Below are 21482 nucleotides of genomic sequence, written 5' to 3'. Positions count from 1 at the left end.
GGGCCATGTATTGGGCCTAGTAGCATAAAAAAATTGGACCAAATATTTGGGCCAAGTAGCATAAATTTTTGGGCTTGTATTGGGCCAATAGTAAAATAGGTCTAGTCAGGGTTAAAAGTGACTAGTTATGGTAACAATTGGGCTTCTTCGAGCCCAATGTAACCCTAAAACATCTATGCTATATTGGAGAACGAAAATCACCTTGGCATAGAGCACATGGACGTGCACATGGCAACCTAGGATTGGAGAGGATTTAGCATGGAAGATGTGAGCTAAACATGGAAAGCATGACTCCACATGGCACCTTCTCATTGGAGAGTTTTATTTTGAATTTTCAAATTTTGGCTCCGAAATGTTCAACCCTCTCTCCTATAAATTGAGGTGCTTGGCTCTCATTTTGTAAGATTAATGAATGAGTGAAATTGCTGCCAAAATATTGAGCCAATTCTCACTCTTGTCTTGCCTCTTTAGGATAGACACTTTAGTCTTCAACTCTCCACCTAGCTCAAGTGATTAGGCCTCACATATCACTCTCCATACTTAGTATGCACCTTTAAGGAAACTGCAAGGTCCATGTGTGTTTAAGCCAATCCTCTCCAAAATTCAATCAAAGAATTCGGTTATGAAGGCACAATCCCTCATTTGGTATCATGAGCCATGGTTCTTTAAGAGCAAAGTGTGCCTTCTCTTCTTTTATTTTGTTGTGTTCTTTCTTATTCTGTGTTGTTCATCATCTTACCTTGATTGTCTTGTTGTTTCTGTTTTTAATTTTGGTATATGTTGATGTGTGGAAATTCTAATTGGTGCATTTGGTTCAAATTGATCTTGAGCTTCCATTTCCAAAATTTTATAGGATTCTATTGAGTAATTGTATGTGTTGTTCTATTTTTTTTAATTGAGTCTTTTTTATATTTCAATTGGTGCATATTGTTTGGTTTGAGTCATTTTAAATTTTGAATCCAATTCAGTTTTGTCAAGTCATGTTTCTTCCACAATGTCATCAATTCCAAGTGGTGATGATGATTGTGTTCTTGATTTGGTTGCTTGTTTTAGTTTGAGTGCAGTTTCATATTTTTGTATTTGAGTGCATGTTTCTAGTAATCACACTAGCCTCATCTAGCTTGTTTCTGAATACCCATTTAGATCCAATGATGTTCATCTCATCTGTCTTGGAGACAAGAAACCACACATCATTCCTAGCAAACTGATTCAGGTCTTCATGCATTGCATCCACCCATTTTTCATCTTTAAGAGCTTTTTCAATAGACTTTGGTTCAAATTGAGAGACAAAAGCAGTGTGTCTACAAAAGTTTGAGATTGAGCTATGTGTAGAAACACCCTCCTTTATCTGCCCAATGATGTTCTCCACTGACAGATCCCTTGGAATTCTCCATTCTTTAGGCAACTCATTCTGCTGCAGAATTTCAATCGGTTGTTTCGATGAATCAATCGGTTGTTTTTCTGGACAACAATCCAATTTCTGCATAATGATGTTATGTTCATCCTCTTCAGTGCTGAGTTGTGAGGGTTTTAAGACTTTGTGATCAACTTCTTCAAATACCACATGAACAAATTCTTCTACAATCATGAGCCTCTTGTTGTAGACTCTATAAGCATGACTATTTGAGGGATATCCAATGAAAATGCCATTGTCCACTTTTTCATCAAACTTTCCCAAATTTTCTTTCCCATTATTCAGAACAAAACATTTACATCCAAACACTCTTAGGTGGCTAATGTTTGGCTTCCTTCCATTGAAGAGTTCATAGGGTGTTTTCTTCAAGATTGGTCTTATATCACAACGAATCACAAATCTGCTAACCACTTTTCACATATACATGTTGTGCAAGTGCAAAGAGAGAAGTACAGTGCGATTTTACCTGTTAACGATTTCAACCTATAACGATTTCAAACAATACATTCCCAATACAGAGGTTTAGGGTGCGTGAGCACAAACCTGAAACAGCCTAGCGTGGAGGCGGAAATGGCTGACAAAAGAGTGAGTGTTAGGGTTTCTTGAAGGTCAGAGGAACAACCTTGAGCGGAGGCGGCAATGGCGGACAGAGGAGTGGGTGTTAGGGTTTCGTGAAGGTCGTGTGAGGGTTTTGTGAAGGTCGCGTTAGCGGAGAAGGGGAAAAGACAACGTTGGTTTCATGAAGACACTAGAGGGGCAAGACGTTGGTTTCCAAAGTGGGAGAAATGCTGGTTTCCAAAGAGTGGGAGGCACCTGGTTTCAAAAACAAAATCAGTTTTCCAAATTTTTTTTTTAAATGAAAATAAAGAGGAATGATATAGGAGGGAAAACAAACGCAGGAATTTTATTCTGAAGGATAGTTGTGGCAGTTAAAAATGTCATATTATAAAGGATCATTGTGGCAGTTACTAAAATGTCGTATTATACGGCAGATTGTGGCGGTTATTAATAACCGCCATATTAAAACCATCACTTTATACACGTTTTTTTGTAGTGTCATCACATAGCAAGTGGTGTTAACAACATCAGTCCAAAAGTACTTGGGTAGGGAGGATTCACTTAGCATGGTTCTTGCTAACTCCTCAAGAGATCTGTTCTTTCTTTCCACTACACCATTTTGTTGAGGGGTTCTTGGTGCAAAAAAATTGTGCAAGATCCCTGTCTTCTCACAGTATTTGCTAAATTTCTCATTTTGGAATTCCCCTCCATGATCACTTCTTATTAAGCCAATAATGTTGTTCCTTGTATTTTGTAAACCTCTAGCAAGCTTTTTGAAGGCTGAGAAAGCATCACTCTTTGATTCCAAGAAGAGTGTCCATGTGTACCTAGAAAAATCATCCACAATAACAAGAGCATAATAGCCACCAAGACTCATGGTTCTTGAAGGGCCAAACAACTCCATGTGGAGCAGCTCAAGGGGTCTTGAAGATGAAACAACCTTTTTAAGTTTGAAGGAATTTTTCTTGTTTCCCCTTTTGACATGCTTCACATATGTGATCTTTCTCAAACTTAATATTGGGCAACCCAATCACAAGATCTTTTGAGATTAATTTGTTTAAGTGATTCATGAAAATGTGAGATATTCTTCTATGCCATAACCAAGATTCATCATGTTTAGAAAGAAGACAACCAATGGAACAAGGAGAAGAAATATCTAAGAGATAAACATTGTTCATTCTCTTACCAATCAACATTACCTTTTTTGAGTTGGGAAGGCAGATTTCACAGGAGTTTGTCTTGAAGATGACTTGATAGCCTTTGTCACACAGTTGGCTAATGCTAAGAAAGTTGTGTTTTAGTCCCTCCACATACAAGACATCATGAATTAGCAAGATACTCTTGTCTCCTATAGAGCCTCTTCCATGAATCCTTCCTTCATTGTTGTCTCCATATGTCACATGGCCTTCTTGTTTGAAGATGATGTTCACAAACTTAGATTTATCTTCTGTCATGTGTTTTGAACAGCCACTGTCCAGATACCACAGTTGCATGCTTTCCATCAATTTTCCCTACAAAATTCAAGTTCAAGTTCAAAGATTTGGTCCCCTTACAAATGTGGGTCCTCTTGAATTACTTTCATCACCGGGAACTTCATAATTTTTGGGAATCCATCTCATAAAGCCTTTAGGAACATAATATTTTCTAATTTTACAGAATCTAACTGAGTAGCCTTTCTTCATGCAGTAAAAACATGTAACAACTGGTTGTTTCGATTTAACAATCGGTTGTTTTTCTGGAACTTTTGAAAAAGAGTTTGAAAACTTGTTCTGTGGATTAAAACCCAATTTAGCTTTTACAAAAACACAATTTTGAGATGCTAAGACACTCTCAAAGTTGGATTTTCCTTTTGAAAGCTTATCCACAGTTTTCACAAGGTAGTGAACCTTCTTTTCAAGAGATTCACAATTTTCACAAACAAGAGTCGCACTTGCAAGAAGAGTTTTTGTAGAGCATTTCAAGGTTTTCAAAATCTATTTTTGAATTTTCCAATTCTTCTTCCAGTGCTTTGACTCTGTTTTCAAGCCAGTTGTTCATACCTTTCAAACGATTGTTCAAGAGAGCCAATCGGTTAGCTTCTTTAAAAGCTTGAAGCAATTGACTATAGTTTTCAGCATTTAAGGAGGCACAAGAACTTACATTGCTTTCACTGCTTAAATCATCTTCCGTTTTAGCCATCAAACAGAGATTGGCTTTTTCAACTTCACTTTAAGATAAGCTTGATGAGTCATCATTGCAAGCTTTTCTTGATTTTACTTTCTTCTCTTCTTTGTCTAGCCTTTTAGCTTTAGTATTTCCATGTTGTCCACATTCAAGGTATGTACAGTTGTTAGTTATAATCTTGGTAGAGTTTTTGTTATCATACCTTTTGGATGAGTTTCTTTTGTTGATCCTTTTCTTCAAGAATTTTCTGAGTTTCTTAAACAACATGCTAAGCACTTTCTCTTCATTTTCATTTGTCCCTTCATGAATGACGTCTAAAGTGTCCCACATTTCTTTAGCTGATTCACAATGCAAAATCCTGAAAAATTCATTGGAGTTTACAGCAGATGTTATGATATTCTTGGCAATGCAATCAAATTTGGCCTTTTCACTTTCTTCATTAGTCCATTGGGAATTCTAGTAAAAGATTCAGCCTTTTCAATTCTCACTTTCTAGTAAAAGATTCAGCCTTTTCAATTCTAGGAATGAAAGGACCATTTTCAATTGCATCCCAAATTCCTTTATCAATAAATTCAACAAAGATTTTCATTCTAGCTTTTCAATACTTGTAATTCAAACCCAAAATAAAGGTGGTTTGTTAATTGAAGCATCCTCCTCAAAAGGTAGTTTTTCAGCCATAGAAAAAAGATTTTAGGATCAAACTTGAATATATTTCAAGTACCAAGCTCTTGATGCCAATTGTTAGAATATATGGCCTTAAACGAGAGGGGGGTGAATTCTTTAAGAGAGGTTTTTAAAAACTTTTTAATGTTTAACAAAACTCTTTGTGTGAATCCAGAACAAAGATCAGGTTAGCCAAGAATATAAGCACTAAAACAGCAAAGCAATAGAAAAACAATCGGTTGTTTCTTCGAAACAATCGGTTGTTTATACCAGAAAAGCTTAAAGCATAATTTAAATGAGTTTAGGGTAAAAGAGGGATACACCAACAGTTTATATTGATTCACTCTTAAGCCAAGAGCTACATCCAGTCCCCAGAAAACCACTAGGTAATCCCCTAAGTAATTAAACCAGATTACAACACACAAACCACCAAAGTAGTGGCCTTGAACCCTTCAAGAAACACACTCCCTTTGGCTAACCACACCAAGAGTATTGATCTTGACCACCTCAAGAGCACACAACATTCCTTGGCAACACAACACCAAAAATACAGTAGGTTGAGAAGGGATTACACTTGTTTACAGTACAAACTGAAATCAATACAATTGCAATCCTATTTCACTCTCTTTGAAAATCCAAAGCTTGATGTGAATGTTCAAATCATGAATTCAACTTTGTCACAACTGAAAAACTCAAATTTGTTTCTCTTGCTTGTTTGAAAACATAAACAAACTATTTATATTTTCCAAAGCTTGGTCAAAGCAGATAAAAAAGGAGCGTATTTAGCTGGAAATCATTTAAAGCACATTCAACAACCAAAACAGAATTATGTAAGGATTTTCATGTAAGGATTTTCAAAGAAACAATCGGTTGAAACCACGAAACAACCGATTTGTTTGGTTTGGCAGTTAAGTCAACCAAACAAAAACAGTTTTCAACCTTTTCAAAAACTCCTAAGAGTAAAACAACCGGTTGATTCGACAAAACAATAGGTTTTTGTTCACTTAGTTGGAAAAAAACTTTATTTTCTAAAAGGTTTTAAATCATATCAGTTTTAGATTCAACAAAGGAGTGGATCACATTCTATTCTACCCAGATCCCTCCCTAAACACATGAGCAACACAAACCTTGCACCAAACACATATGATTTGGATTCTTCAAAGCACTTGATCACTCTTGATCAACAAGTTGAGTCAGAGTTACTTTAGGATATCATTGAGAAGATGAGGCTTATATAGGAAAGGATTAAAACTTCTTAGAGTATGCAGGAATCATATGCAGATCAGAGGAAGAAGCCTTTGGAGTTTATAGTTGGAGACTATGTATTCCAGAGAATATCACCTACCAAGGGTGTAGGAGGAGCTATCAAGAAGAAGTTATTCCTTAAGTTTGTTGGACCCTATCAGATTATAAACCTGCATGATGTCTTTCATGTGTCTCAACTAAGGAAGTATATCCAAGAACCTAGTCATGCATTGAAAATAGATAATGTGCAAATCAAGGATAACATGTCTTTTAAAGTAAAACCAGTTAAGATTAAAGATCATCAAAGTACACAACTCAGAGGCAAGACCATGAGTATGGTGAAGGTAGTGTAGGTGGGTAGGTAGAAAAAAAATCATGAGAGAAATCTATCCCTATCTCTTTTCTTGCAAGTCAATTTTCGAGGACCAAAATTTTCTTGTTAGGGGGAATGTAAGGATCAGGAAAAATAGTCTTAGAGTATAAGTGGTACCATTAAAATCACACCTGAATATTTTATTATTAAATATAAAAAAACATATAAATAGAAATTCAGTTATTCAAGTTTCATTTTAAAAAGAACCACTATCTCTCTAGAAGTTTCTTTTTCCTTTCTTCTCCCTTCTCTCTAAGATTCTGACATCCTCGCTCATCAGTTCAACGATCAGAGAACGCCATCAGACTACTGGCAGTGAATACTACAAGACTGCCCGATTAGAATCTCTGATAGAGTAAGTTCATTTTTGCTCTTCTCTTTTAATAAAATTTTGAACTTGTTAAGTTGATTTTGTCTTTCCTTTGCATGTGACCCTTTTAGCTTCAGGGTTAATCTCTGTTAGCTCAGAGTCCTAGTGATATAGTTAGATTTTTTATTAGGACTTTGTGGTGCAGGTTAAGTTACCTTTAAGTTCTTGGTGGATTTGGATCTCTTAGTGAATATTTGTTAAATTTCAAGTAAGGGAAGCTAGCCTTAATTTTCAATAGAACACTAGGCTAGAAGATCTGGAAGTGGGGTTGACGTGGTCACCAGTCTCAAACTTTCTTTTAGGATTGTTTATTTAAAGTATATTAGAAGTTGATTGAAATTTGAATGTGAAATTTGATATATGGTAGATGTTATAAAATTATATTGTTGTTTATTTGAATAAGTAAATGAATGTATTTAAATAGTTTGAGAATCACTTAAAGGATAATGTTGTTGAGTATTGGTTGTTTGATGTTGATTTAGAGTAATTATTCATCTATAGCAGGCACTTTGTTATTTTGGTTTAGTATATTTGATAAAATAACAATTTGAATGAAAATATTGGGTGCACTCTGGTGTATTTTAGCTCACACTAAAATGTTTCGTTCAAGCCAAAAGTCATGGGTGCACTCTAGTGTATTTTAGCTCACACTAAAATTTTTCATTCAAGCCAAAAGTCCTGGGTGCACTCTGGTGAATTTTAGCTCACACTAAAATGTTTCGTTCAAGCCAAAAGTCATGGGTGCACTCTGGTGTATTTTAGCTCACACTAAAATTTTTCGTTCAAGCCAAAATTCCTGGGTGCACTCTGATGTATTTTAGCTCACACTAAATTTTTTGGCTCAAGCTAATTAAAAAAATGTATATATTTTACTATTATTATTTTAGCATAATTTATTTTGGATTATTATTGTTAAATGACTTTTTGGATATATTTGGAATGTTTAGAAAATTTAAAATATATGTTGTGATTGAATGGTGTATTGATGTCTTAAATGGAGTTTGCAATGATGTAAAAGTGTGATCAAAACATAATATTTTCAGAAAAGGAAATACCGTGTTGAGATTGTTGTTAGGGTGTATTGATTTGTCAAATCTCGATCCAATGAGACGATCTTGACTCTACTAATATAATAGAATCACATAGATGAAGTTATTTAGTTGGTGAGAGTTGATAGAGGTTCATATGACTTTGTCTGCGGTTTGAAATATAATTTGGTCTTTCAGGTCATATGAATTTACCCTATCATACGAGATGATGAAATAATAAGACATTGAGATGTTTAGGCGCATGGTTGTGTGTATTCACAACGAGTAGTATGATAGGTGCAAGTCTCAGAATTCTAATTTCAATACACGAGTTTCCAGAAGTAGAGTCAAGTGTCTATGTGTTGTGAGTCAGTAGAAGTCTGACATGAGAAAGATGAATATTGAATTTTGATAGACACTTGATAGTTATGCGACATGCATGAGAATTGATGGCTTTATGTTGATGTTTAAAGTCATGCTTATATTATAAGTTTTAAAAATACCTAGCCTACCATTTTCTTTGTTTTATGGTTGTTTTCTTTAATCTTTGATGATCGTGTATTTACATGGGAGCAGATGATGTTACAGGTGATAGAGCTCCTCAGTGAGAAGCTGGATGATGAAAATATTTTATTTGCTTTTGAATATTTATTTTAATTTTTTTGTAAATATTTAAAGTCTTATGAAGAGAGATATGTTTTGAAACATTTTAAGAAAGAGTTGTAGACATATTTGTAATATGTTCATATATTTATTTTAATATTTTATTTAGATTATAGTTATTAGATGTGAAAAGATATAGGGATGTTATAGAAATCACAATATTTTACATTCATAAATTTCTAGATTAATCACTAATAAAAAATTATTAAATAAAAATTAATTTTAAATATAAAAATAATTAGTTATTATATTGATTAAATTAAATACTATTTTAAATATTTTTTTAAAATAATTTTTATTATTAATAAATAATTTTTAAATTGATATCTAATTAGTTATCAATATTTTAACTATAAATTATTTAAATTTTAAGGTTAATAATTAAAATTTTAATAGTTAATTAGATATTAATTTAAAAATTATTTATTAACAATAAAATTTAATTTATATTTTAATATATTTTAATTTTTTAAAATAATATTTAATTTATTAATATAATAGTTAATTATTTTTATTTTTAAAAATAATTTTTATTTAATTAATTTGTTGTAGTAAATATAATATATTACCATGTAATGAATTTATAACAACAGACTTAGAGAGTTTGTTTTTACAATAAAATAAGCAATGCAATCCGAAACTCAGATTAATAAATATTAAAAATAAAACTTAGTATATTAATAAAAATAAATAGAAATGTGCGTATTTTAATTTGAACATTTTGTTTGAAAGAGGCAAATATTAAAATATTCATAAACATCAATATCTTGGACCCATTATGAAAGTAATTCTCCTTTCAATAATGATTAAAAATTGAAGAAAATTTCTGACCCAAAATTGAGTGATGTTTTGTAAAGTGAGACATACGGATTAGAAACAGTGATGGTACAATCATAATACTTACTCCATATTATATGAAACCAACTCTTTTCTCCAAAAACTGTTGGAACTTTTTTTCTTTTAATTACTGATTTTAGTACTAAGATTTTACAATTTTTCATATAGAAGTTTTAATTTAACGATTTTTATTATTTCTGTTTTAAAATGAAATATATCTTACGTTGTAATTTAGCAGATTTTATTATTTATGTTTTAAAATTAAATATATTTTACGTTTTATATGAATTCTATGAAATATTTAATGCTGTGATGATGTGATATTGATGTGTACTGATAAATAATTCAAGCATTTTTTTTTATCTAGACCTCATGATGTATTTTGTCACTAAAATTTTATACTTTTATACATTTTAGTATGTAAGTTATCCTACAATTTATAGTTTTATACAATCAAACATACAATTATAAATCTCCAAGACATAATAACAACCATATTTCAAAACCTCTATAATTTTATCTTCTCCACTTTCTTAATAAGAAGCTTTAAATTATCCACATGTGCGTTAATTTTCATATCAAACCATTGAAAAATGTGAAATCCTTTTTCTCCCATACTCCCACACTAGCACTAATTAGAGTTATTGATGGAAGAGGGCCAAACACAACCTTTCATGAAAGGCAAGAGCCAAGTCAAGAGCGTCTAAGACAAGCTAGGAGCGTCTAGGACAAAAAGACCAAGCTAGGAGCGTCTAGGACAAAAAGACCAAGCTAGGAGCGTCTAGGACAAGAAGACCAAGCTAGGAAGCGTCTAGGACAAGCTAGGAGCGTCTAGGAGAAGAAGACTTGATCAAGCTATGAATGGGAGAGTGGCATACTAGCACATATTTCGTGAAGGCCCAACAAGTGTCGTTTAGCTTTAATTGGGGTGTAAATAGCATAGCCATGTGGACAAATGTTTATTTTTCTGCACATTAGAATTAAGGAGGAGTTAACCTTGATTAGCAAAGGTTTCTAGAAGCCTTCACTAATCAAGGGACGGTTTTGGTAGCCATGTGAAGCCATGTGCACCCATGTGCACCCATGTGCTCCATGTGCCCATGTGCCTCACATTTACATTTCATTTGGCTTACATTTCATCTTCTCTTAGCTTAGGATTTACGGCCTCCTTAGCCTATAAAAGAAGATGCCTAGCTCTTGTATTTTGAAGATTAATGAGAGTAATGTTATGCTGCCAACATTGTGCCATACATTGCTTTTCCCTAGTTTCTAGGATCTAATCTTCATCTTCATCACCTACCATAGGGCTGGCCGAACCTCCCTCTTTCCATACACATCATGCACCTTCAAGATCACCATAGCTCCTAGGAGGATCTTGCACATCTCAATCCATAGCTTCCGCACCCTTTGATCATGATTCCGAGAAGAGCTCCATGAATTTGCCATCATTTGGTATCATGAGCATAGGTTCTTCAAAGATGAGTAGTTCTTGGTCATTTTCATTTTGAGTTCTTCTTTATTTCATGTTGTTCATCTTGTTTTCATACTTGTCTTGCTGTTTTTAATTTTTTACTTTGATTTGGTGTGCTATTTGGAAATTCCAATCGGTGCACCTTGCTCAATTGATCTTGAGCAATCCTTGTGCAATTTTTGGTAGGATTCCATACACCTTTGAGTTGCTGTTTTTATTTTAGGTATTTGAGTCCTTATTGCAATTTTATTTTGGTTCATTTTATGCTCTTTGAGTCTTTTAATTTCTGAATCTATATGTGTTTTGTCTAGTCTTGTTTTTCCAAAATGTCATCAAATCATAAGTAGTACTTTGTTTGGCTTATTTGTTTCTTGATTTTGGTCTAAATATTTGTTTTGAATCTGCTGTGTTTTTTATCTTTTGGTGCCTTTTATTTTTAGCTTGAGTTCATATTTGTGTTTAGATCTACACAAATTCCTTTTCATCAATTCCATTGTGTTTGTCTTTTGGTATCTTGCTGTTTTTTCCAGTTTTTACAGAATCCCCTATTTTACATAACTCTGTGCTGGCTGTTTTGTGTAAGAAAATTATTTCCCTACATAGGAAATTTTTGATTCTCTGGATTATGCAAGATTGAGGTGTTACAGAAAAGACAAAAAAAGAATCAGCTCAAAAGAGTCAATAGAAAAAAAAATGATAAATATTACAAAAACAATGTGCAAATCTGGGCGCTACAGTTGGCGTAACTGAACACTGATTTTGAAAAATTTATTAAAGAAAAATGGTTCATGATTTTGGAGTGAAACCAACGCCAGATTTTAGTTAAGATCTTGAATTATTTGCATATAAATTTTCAGAAGCAAATCTTAAAAGGACAGCTCAGCATAAATCGGGGAAAATCACGTTCTCTGGCCCACAACAATTTTTCAGTGGTGCTGTTTTTTATTTTGAAATCTATTCTAGTGCTATTCTTAGGATCCATTTTGTGTGCCTACCTTTATTTGAGTACCTTTATTTGCTTGTGTAATATTTCTTGGAACTCTTTCTAGTTGTCACAATCTAACTCCATTTGTGTGGTACTATTTTTCCAATTAAATTGTTTCTTGCTTTAATTCTTTGGCCTCTAAATTTGGTGCTGGAATTCTTTCTCAATTGGTGCTTATTTGAGTGGAAATTTGACTTGAGTAAGGTCTAGTCTTCTTGATAGGTGCTGGAATTGGAGAATTAAGTCCCTAATTCTAAAAGGAACAAAGGCAAGGGCAGAAACCATTACTTACCAAAACAAATACCACAAACACTTGGAGGGCCCAACAAAGAAAAGACAACTAAGGAAGTGCCAATAGCAAAAAAAGATCAACAAAGGGAGTTTTCTTAATTTTCTTTGCAACTTAACTTTTTTTAATTACTTCTTTAATTATGTGATTAGACGGTGAGTGTGTCTTCAAGGGCTCCAAGTGTCCAAGAAGCCTCACCTAGGGCCGACTAGTGTAGAGTTTTCTAATTAGCAATTGTTAATTGCTTTTAATTGCATTTCCTTGCTTAATTAGCTACGCTTTTCACTTGTGTTGCCTTGTTTAAGCTTTGTTATTTCGTCTTACTTGGTTAATTAGTTAGCTTGCATTGTTTTCTTGCATTAAAATCTGATTTCTCAACTTAATTGTGTTCTAAGTGGTTTACTAAGAGAAAGCTTTGTGTGAAGACATTGAGGGATAGTTTTTGGCTAAGGCAAAGGCTTGGTATTTAAGTAGTCCTTTGTGACTCACCTCCCTTACCTGGAAAACTACCTTCTTTGACTTTCCTAAATTTTCTCAAGGTAAAATACTTGTATACACAAAGCTTTAGCCATGTCTTCTTCTTCTCACTCTCCAAAGTCTATTGAAAATGAAGTAAAATCTATTAAAACTCTTTTGAAAGAAGTTTCACAAGCTGTGCAAATGATTTCTTTTAGACAATTGGAGAATGAGACTAAAATTAATGAGTTGACTAAAGCCCAAGAAGAGAAATCACAAAAATCAAAAAAATCTCATACTCATGCATCTAAAAGTAATGAATCTCTAGGGGAAGGGAGCCTTAGAATCAATGATTACTACCAACCACCCCCTAGGAGAAATAGAAGAAGAGAGGAAGAGAGCCCAAGGGAAGTAAGGGTAGACCTGCCCCATTTCTATGGTAAGGAAGATGTAGAGGTATACCTAGATTGGGAGATGAAAGTAGAGCAACTCTTTGCTTGTCATAGGGTGAGTGAAGAAAGGAAGGTACCCTTAGCAACCCTTAGTTTCCAAAGCAATGCCATGCATTGGTGGACCTCTCTAGAGAGAGACCGACGTCTTCATAGGGAACCTCCTATAGAATATTGGAATGACCTTAGGGGAGCCCTAAGACGTCGCCACATACCTTCCTACTACCATAGGGAGTTAATGGACAAGCTCCAAAGACTCCAACAAAAGAACATGAGTGCGGAAGAGTATAGGCAGAAAATGGAGCTCTACATGATGAGAGCATCCATTAGAGAGGAAGAAACCACCACCATATCTAGGTTTCTAAGTGGGCTCAACCTTGAGATAAGGGATAGAGTAGAACTTCTACCCTACCAAGACTTGAATGACTTGGTTCAACTTTGCATTAAAGTTGAACAACAAAATTTGCGCAAAACTTCAAGTCAAAGGGTGGATTCTTACTCCAACTTTTATCCCAAGAAAGACTTTAAAAGGGAGGGTAGCACATCTAGAGACGAACCCAAAGAAACTACCAAACATTTAGTGAAAGATGCCTCCACCCCATCCATCCGTGCTAGGGACACCAAGTGTTTTAAGTGTTTTGGAAGAGGGCATGTGCAAGCGCAATGTCCAAACCAAAGGGCTTTGTTTTTAAAAGGAAAAGATGAGTACACTAGTGGTGAGGATGAACCTAGTACACAAGAAAAGGGGGAAGGAGAGAGGATAAATCCTTTGGAGGGGGACTTATTGATGATTCAAAGAATCCTCCACAATCAACCTAGTGCATCCATCGAGACACAACGAGAGAACATTTTTCATACTAGATGCAATGTTTTCGAAAATATATGCTCTCTTATTGTGGATGGTGGATCATGTTGCAATTGCTGTAGCACTAGATTGATTGAGAAACTAAATCTACAAGTAGTTCCTCATCCAAAACCTTACAATTTACAATGGATCAATGAGGATGGAGAACTACGTGTAGACAAACAAGTGGAAATCAAGTTTTCTATAGGTAACTACAAAGACAAAGTTTTATGTGACGTAGTACCTATGGAAGCTTGCCACATCTTATTAGGTAGACCATGGCAATTTGATAAGAAAACCTTGCATGATGGTTTAACTAACGAGATTTCTTTCATCCACAAGCACAAAAAGTTTGTACTTAGCCCTTTACCACATTCCCAAGTGGTAAAAGACCAAATACAAATGAAACATAAAAGGGATGAAGAGAAAATAGAAAAAGAGAAAACTTTTGGGAAACAAAAGGCGTGGGAGAAGAGTGTTCCTTCCCACAAGGTCATTCAACAAGTCAAGCACATTGAAAATACCCTTGAAAACATGCTTCTTGTTGAACAACCTAGCCTTACCTATTGTAAAGGAACACTTGCAAGCATGAGCACAAAAGAAGAGTCTTTAAAAGAAGCTTGCATAGATAAAGACTATTTCTCAAATGTGTTAGGATATCCCCAAGAGAATGTCAAGTTATCTATAAGCATCTACAAAAACCAATTTTTGTGTGAAGTAGTGCCTAGAACAACTTGTCATGTCTTATTGAGACAACCATTGCAAAGTGTACAAATTTTCATAAACAATGGTTGTACCAACGAGACTCTCTTTACACATGAGAGAAAAAGTCTACATGAAGGAGAACTCATGAGTCAAATTAGAGTTGATAAAACTCTAGAGCTTTTAAAAGGAAAACTTTTGTCACCCATGAGAAAAGAAGTTCAAAGACATTACTTTAGGTACAATTCTTGTTTCCAAACTACACCTAAAGCAAAGTCTCAAGAACTCTATACTCCTTCACCTTTTGTAAATGATCTTTGGGAAGACACACATTTCATATTAGAACTTCGTAGGACAACAAAAGGTTTTGACTCAATTTTCATGGATAAACTCTTCTCTAGAGAAGTGCTACATCTTCATGGTTTCTCCTCAAGCATAGTGTTGGATAGAGCTCCAAATTTCGCAAACCATGATTTGAGGATTCTCTTTGGAAAACTTGCAACTAAGTTGTACACTTTAAATCCTCAAAGCCATGGTCAAAATACATTTAAAAATCTAGTTCTTCCTACCATGCCTAGAATAATCATAAAAGACAAACACAACTCTAGAGATGAGCATACATACCATAAAGTAGCTCACAAAGCTACTTATATTTCTACTTTTGAGGTCATATGTGGGCTAAATCATCTTTCTCTTTTTAAGTTGTTACCATCTTCTATAGGATTTATGCCTAAAGAGAAAGTAACCACAACTGAACATTTTCAAATAAATATGATTATAGAACACATACAACCATCAAAAGATAAATATTGTGAAAAGTTGCCAAAAACAAAGGAAAAACAAACATGGCAACTTAGTGAAATAAATTTTCAAACTAACACCTCTGCTTTATTTGATGATTTCCGTAGGTACACGTTTGACCTGGGAGGGCAATCCTAGTTCTCCAAGCAAGAGGCTGCTATCCGAGATCCAGTCTGAAGATTTGAGGATAGATCTTCTCAAGAAGGATAAGATGATGGACACCATCCAGCCACAACCATCCCCCTAGGAAGCAAAGGCATTGGATTTGAGGACAAATCCTTTTCAAGAGGGAGGGGATGATGGAAGAGGGCCAAGCACAACCTTTCATGAAAGGCAAGAGCCAAGTCAAGAACGTTCAGGACCAAGCTAGGAGCGTCTAAGACAAGCTAGGAGCGTCTAGGACGAGAAGACCAAGCTAGGAGCGTCTAGGACAAGAAGACCAAGCTAGGAAAAGCGTCTAGGACAAGCTAGGAGCGTCTAGGACAAGAAGACTTGGATCAAGCTATGAATGGGAGAGTGGCATACTAGCACATATTCCGTGAAGGCCCAACAAGTGTCATTTAGCTTTAATTGGGGTGTAAATAGCATAGCCATGTGGACAAATGTTTATTTTTCTGCACATTAGAATTAAGGAGGAGTTAACCTTGATTAACAAAGGTTTCTAGAAGCCTTCACTAATCAAGGGACGGTTTAGGTAGCCATGTGAACCCATGTGCACCCATGTGCTCCATGTGCCCATGTGCCTCACATTTACATTTCATTTGGCTTACATTTCATCTTCTCTTAGCTTAGGATTTACGGCCTCCTTAGCCTATAAAAGGATATGCCTAGCTCTTGTATTTTGAAGATTAATGAGAGTAATGTTATGCTGCCAACATTGTGCCATACATTGCTTTTCCCTAGTTTCTAGGATCTAATCTTCATCTTCATCACCTACCATAGGGCTGGTCGAACCTCCCTCTTTCCATACACATCATGCACCTTCAAGATCACCATAGCTCCTAGGAGGATCTTGCACATCTCAATCCATAGCTTCCGCACCCTTTGATCATGATTCCGAGAAGAGCTCCATGAATTTGCCATCAGTTATCCTTCAACCAAGACCCAAAAATATTTTTAAGACAAAGTTCATCACTAACAATATTACCTATTATATAAAACCCATAAGATCATTCATTGAGGTCATGTTTTGACCTAGATATGAGAAATGAATCATCAATACCACGTAAACATTCAACACTTTTGCAATGTTGAAAACATAAATAATGATGTTTATGGCATTTAAAATATGAAGTTTACAAAAGAAGAAGAGAGTTATAAATGAAATGAAATATGAATATTTTATTATTTAAATATAATGTTTATAAATAAAAAAAAGTTAACTATTTAACTTTTATTTAAAAAACTGTTATTTCTATAAAACATTTTCTCTTTACCTTTTTTGACTTCTCTTTATATTTCAAACAAATTTGTTATTTCAATCAAAATCTACTTTAGCATAACTTCATCTCCACCATTTTTCTTGAGTTAGTTTTGAAAAACTTTGCATGTTTGGGAAGGGGATATCTTGTATGTGGGTTTTATAGCGCCAAGATGAGTTTTTGTTTGTCCAAGATCAAATAGGTATGTTCACATCATTGATTAGAACTTTCCATGTACATGTTTAGTCTTCCTATGAGTCTTTTGGAGTTGGAGCTTGGTTTTGTGTTGAGCAAGCTAAATATGTAAGGGAAGAATATTATTTGATAGTAATTATTGAATTCATATATTTTTTGGAAATGTAAAGAATTTTGATTAGATATTGAAAGATTTTGAGCTATATTGTTTGAGGTTTAAGCAGTTATGAAAGTTGTTGATCAAATTATAGGTTTGATTTTGAACTTGGTTGAGTTTTTGTTTTAATGTCTTGGATATATATGTTGATCTATAAGTACAATGAGACATCAAGTTATTCTTTTAGCAAAGTAATCTCATGTTAATCTTTTAAGTTATACAAAAAAAAAAGTACAAATTGATGTATTGACTTTGGGTAAGGGTTTTGAAAATAAGTTCGTTATGCTACCTAATATTTTGATATTTTTCTCAAGCAACAAATATTTTACTCAAGCAAAAATATAACAAGAAAACTTATCTTTTCTCTTAGTTCCATTTTCTCTCAAGAAAAAATGGAGTATAAATTGTCTCTCTTTCTACTCTGTTTTCGTTCAAGTGAAAGTAGTACTAAAAGTGAACCCTTGTCTCAATCACATTTTCGTTCAAGCAAAGAAATTTTCACTCAAATTAAAAAATATATATACTTTTTTTGTTTAGTTATTATTTATTGTTTTTAGTGTTTTAAATGTGGATGTTTATTTATGCATGTAAATTGAATATTGATTCTATGTAATGATGTGTCCCGACCAGTCCTCAGTCATCGATTCCAGAGACCGACCTCAGACATCGCACACTAATGCCTGATAGTGGAAGTGGGTCACGTAAGGGGGGGGCCCATACGCACCTATCCGGAGATTGGTCAGTCTTCGGACATCGGTACCATAGACCTCGACGTCGGAGATCGACATCAGACCTTGCCAACGAAGGAAGAGATCGGACATCGGCAGTCTGAACATTATAGTGGGCCACGTAAGGTGGACCCTAGAATTATACTAAGTTATCAGTTAAAACATCAGATAAGGGAAAAGCCTAAGTCACGAGGGATCTATGCACGTGGTGTGTATAGCGCATACAGGCACGACACGTGAGAATAACCCTTGGAGGCGTTGAGGCCCACTAGGGTTAGGGTTTCTAAGGGAAGTTGCATGCATGGCACGTGAATACTTAGGGCACCCGCAGAAACAGATGGCGCCAGAGATTAGGTGCACAAGTTGGTACCCAGGCGGCCACTCTGTTAGTCGTTGCACTCCAGTTAAGGGAAGTTCTATATGCCAAATGTTGTAAAAGCTCAAATGATGAATGTAAACCAAGTGGACCCACATTCATAAGGGGACCAAATCTTTGTACTTGAAAAATTACTTTGTAGGAAACCTTGAAGGAGAGCATGCAGCAATGGTACCTGGACAGTGGGTGCTCAAAGCACATGATTGGGGACAAATCAAAGTTTCTAAGCATCTCCTTTAAGCAAGAAGGACACGTTACCTATGGGGACAACAACAAGGGGAGGATTCTTGGGAGAGGATCCATAAAAGACAAAGATATCTTGGTCATTCATGATGTTCTCTATGTAGAATGATTAAAGCACAATCTGTTGAGCATTAGTCAATTGTGTGACAAAGGATATCAGGTTATCTTCAAAACAAACTCCTGTGAAATCTGTCTTCCCAACACAAAAGAGGTAATATTAATTGGTAAGAGAATCAATAATGTTTATCTTCTAGATATCTTTTCACCTTGTTCAATTGGTTGTCTTCTATCCAAGCATGATGAGTCTTGGCTTTGGCATAGAAGAATTGCTCACATTCACATGAATCACTTGAACAAGTTAATTTCTAAAGATCTTGTGATTGGGCTGTCAAAGCTCAAGTTTGAGAAGGACCATATTTGTGAAGCTTGCCAAAAAGGGAAACCAGTGAAAAACTCTTTTAAAATAAAAAATGTTGTTTCTTCTTTAAAACTTCTTGAGCTACTTCACATGAATCTTTTTGGACCTTCAATAACCATGAGCCTTGGTGGAAACTACTATGCTATTGTTATTGTGGATGATTTTTCTAGGTTCACTTGGACTCTCTTCTTGGAATCAAAAAGTGATGTCTTTTCTGCATTCAAGAAGCTTGCAAGAAGATTGCAAAATACAAAGAACAACAACATAGGCTCAATAAGAAGTGATCATGGAGGTGAATTCCAAAATGAAAAGTTCAGCAAGTTCTGTGAAAAGATGGGAATTCTGCATAATTTCTCTGCTCCAAGAACTCCACAACAGAATGGTGTGGTGGAGAGGAAGAACAGGTCCCTTGAAGAGCTAGCTAAAACAATGCTAAGTGAATCATCTCTTCCTAAGTATTTTTGGGCTGATGCAGTTAGCACTTCTTGTTATGTGATGAATAGAGTGTTAATTAGGCCAATTCTGAAGAAGACTCCTTATGAACTCTTTAATGGAAGGAAGCCAAACATCAATCATCTCAGAGTTTTCGGTTGTAGCTGCTTTGTTCTTAACAATGGAAAGGAAAACCTAGGGAAGTTTGATGAAAAAGCTGATCATGGTATCTTCATAGGCTATTCTCTAACAAGTCATGCATACAGAATCTACAACAAGAGGCTAATGATTGTAGAAGAGTTTGTTCATGTTGTCTTTGATGAAGTGGATTGCAAACATTCAAATCCCGAAGAACAGTGCTGAAGAGGATGAGCAAAACATCAGTTTGGAGAAGCTGGACATCTGTGCAGAAAAACAACTGGTTGATTCCTCGAAACAACCGATTGAAATTATGCAGCAGAGTGAGTTGCCCAAAGAATGGAGGATTCCTAGAGATCTATCAGTGGAAAACATCATTGGGCAGATAAAGGAAGGTGACTCAACACGTAGCTCCATCTCAAACTTTTGCAGGCACACTACTTTTGTCTCTCAAATTGAACCAAAGTCAATTGATGAAGCCCTCAAGGATGAAAAATGGGTTGAAGCTATGCATGAAGAGCTGACTCAGTTTGCAAGGAATGAGGTATGGTTTCTTGTCCCTAAAACAGCTGAGATGAACATCATTGGTTCGAAATGGGTATTAAGAAACAAACTGGATGAGGATGGTGTGATCACAAGGAACAAAGCAAGGCTAGTTGCCAAAGGCTACAATCAAGATGAGGGAATTGATTATGGTGAAACCTTTGCTCCTGTTGCAAGATTGGAGGTTGTGAGGTTGTTTTTGGCTTTTGCATGTATGAGTGGTTTTAAACTCTTTCAAATGGATGTCAAAAGTTCTTTTTTGAATGGCTACATCAATGAGGAAGTGTATGTGAATCAATCACCGGGCTTTGAAGATCATCAATATCCCAATCATGTCTTCAAGCTGAAAAAGACTTTGTATGGGCTGAAGCAAGCTCCAAGGCAGTGGTATGAAAGGCTTAGCAACTTCTTGTTGTCTCACGACTATGAAAGGGGAATGATTGACAAGACTCTCTTCATCAAAAAGTCAAATTCTGAAATTATCCTTGTGCAAATCTATGTAAATGACATCATCTTTGGTGCTACACAAGATAATTTGTGTGAAGAATTTGTGGCTGCTATGAAAGGTCTATGATGGGAGAATTGTCTTTCTTTCTTGGATTGCAGGTTAAGCAAACAAAGGATGGAATCTTTCTATGCCAATCAAAGTATTGTAAAGAGATTCTCAAGAAATTTGAAATGGAGAGTTGCAAGGAAGCAAGCACACTTATGCCATCGAGTTGCTACACGGATGCAGATGCTGTTGGAAAAGGGGTAGATCAAACTAAATACAGAGGTTTGATTGGCTCTTTGCTCTATCTAACAGCAAGTAGAGCAGACATTATGTTTGCGGTATGTCTTTGTGCAAGATATCAAGAAAATCCTAAGGAGTCACACTTCAAAGCTGCAAAGAGAATTCTGAAATATCTCAAAGGAACATCAACTGTTGGGTTATGGTATCCTTCTCACTCTCCCATTCATTTAATTGGCTATTCAAATTTTGATTTTCCAGGATGCAAGCTAGATAGGAAAAGCACAAGTGGTACTTGCCACCTTCTTGGTTCAAGCCTCATCTCATGGCATAGCCAGAAGCAAGCATGTGTCGCTTTCTCTACTGCAGAGGCTGAGTACATAGCTGCTGGAAGCTGTTGTGGACAAATTCTGTGGCTCAAACAGCAACTTGCAGACTTTGGATTGCAAATCAGCAAGGTCCCTTTGATGTGTGACAACACAAGTGCTATCAATCTTACCAAAAATCAGATTCAGCACTCAAGAACTAAGCATATTGAAATACGCCATCATTTCATCAGGGATGATGTGAGCAATGGGTACTGTGAAGTGAAGTTTGTTGAGACAAAACTGCAGCTAGCAGATATCTTCACAAAACCATTACCAAAAGAGAGGTTCTTCTTTTTGAGAAATGAGTTAGGTATCCTTGACCTTCAAAATCTTTCCTAAATATGTTTTAATATCTGTTAGAGTCTATTTGTGAAGACAAATAGAGGGAGAATTGATTGGTTCTTGTGTATCTTTCTCTGAAA

This window comes from Phaseolus vulgaris, chromosome 5 (assembly GCF_051622355.1).
Source record: "Phaseolus vulgaris cultivar YP4 chromosome 5, ASM5162235v1, whole genome shotgun sequence".
Taxonomy (NCBI): domain Eukaryota; kingdom Viridiplantae; phylum Streptophyta; class Magnoliopsida; order Fabales; family Fabaceae; genus Phaseolus; species Phaseolus vulgaris.
This window is presented reverse-complemented; position numbering follows the sequence as displayed.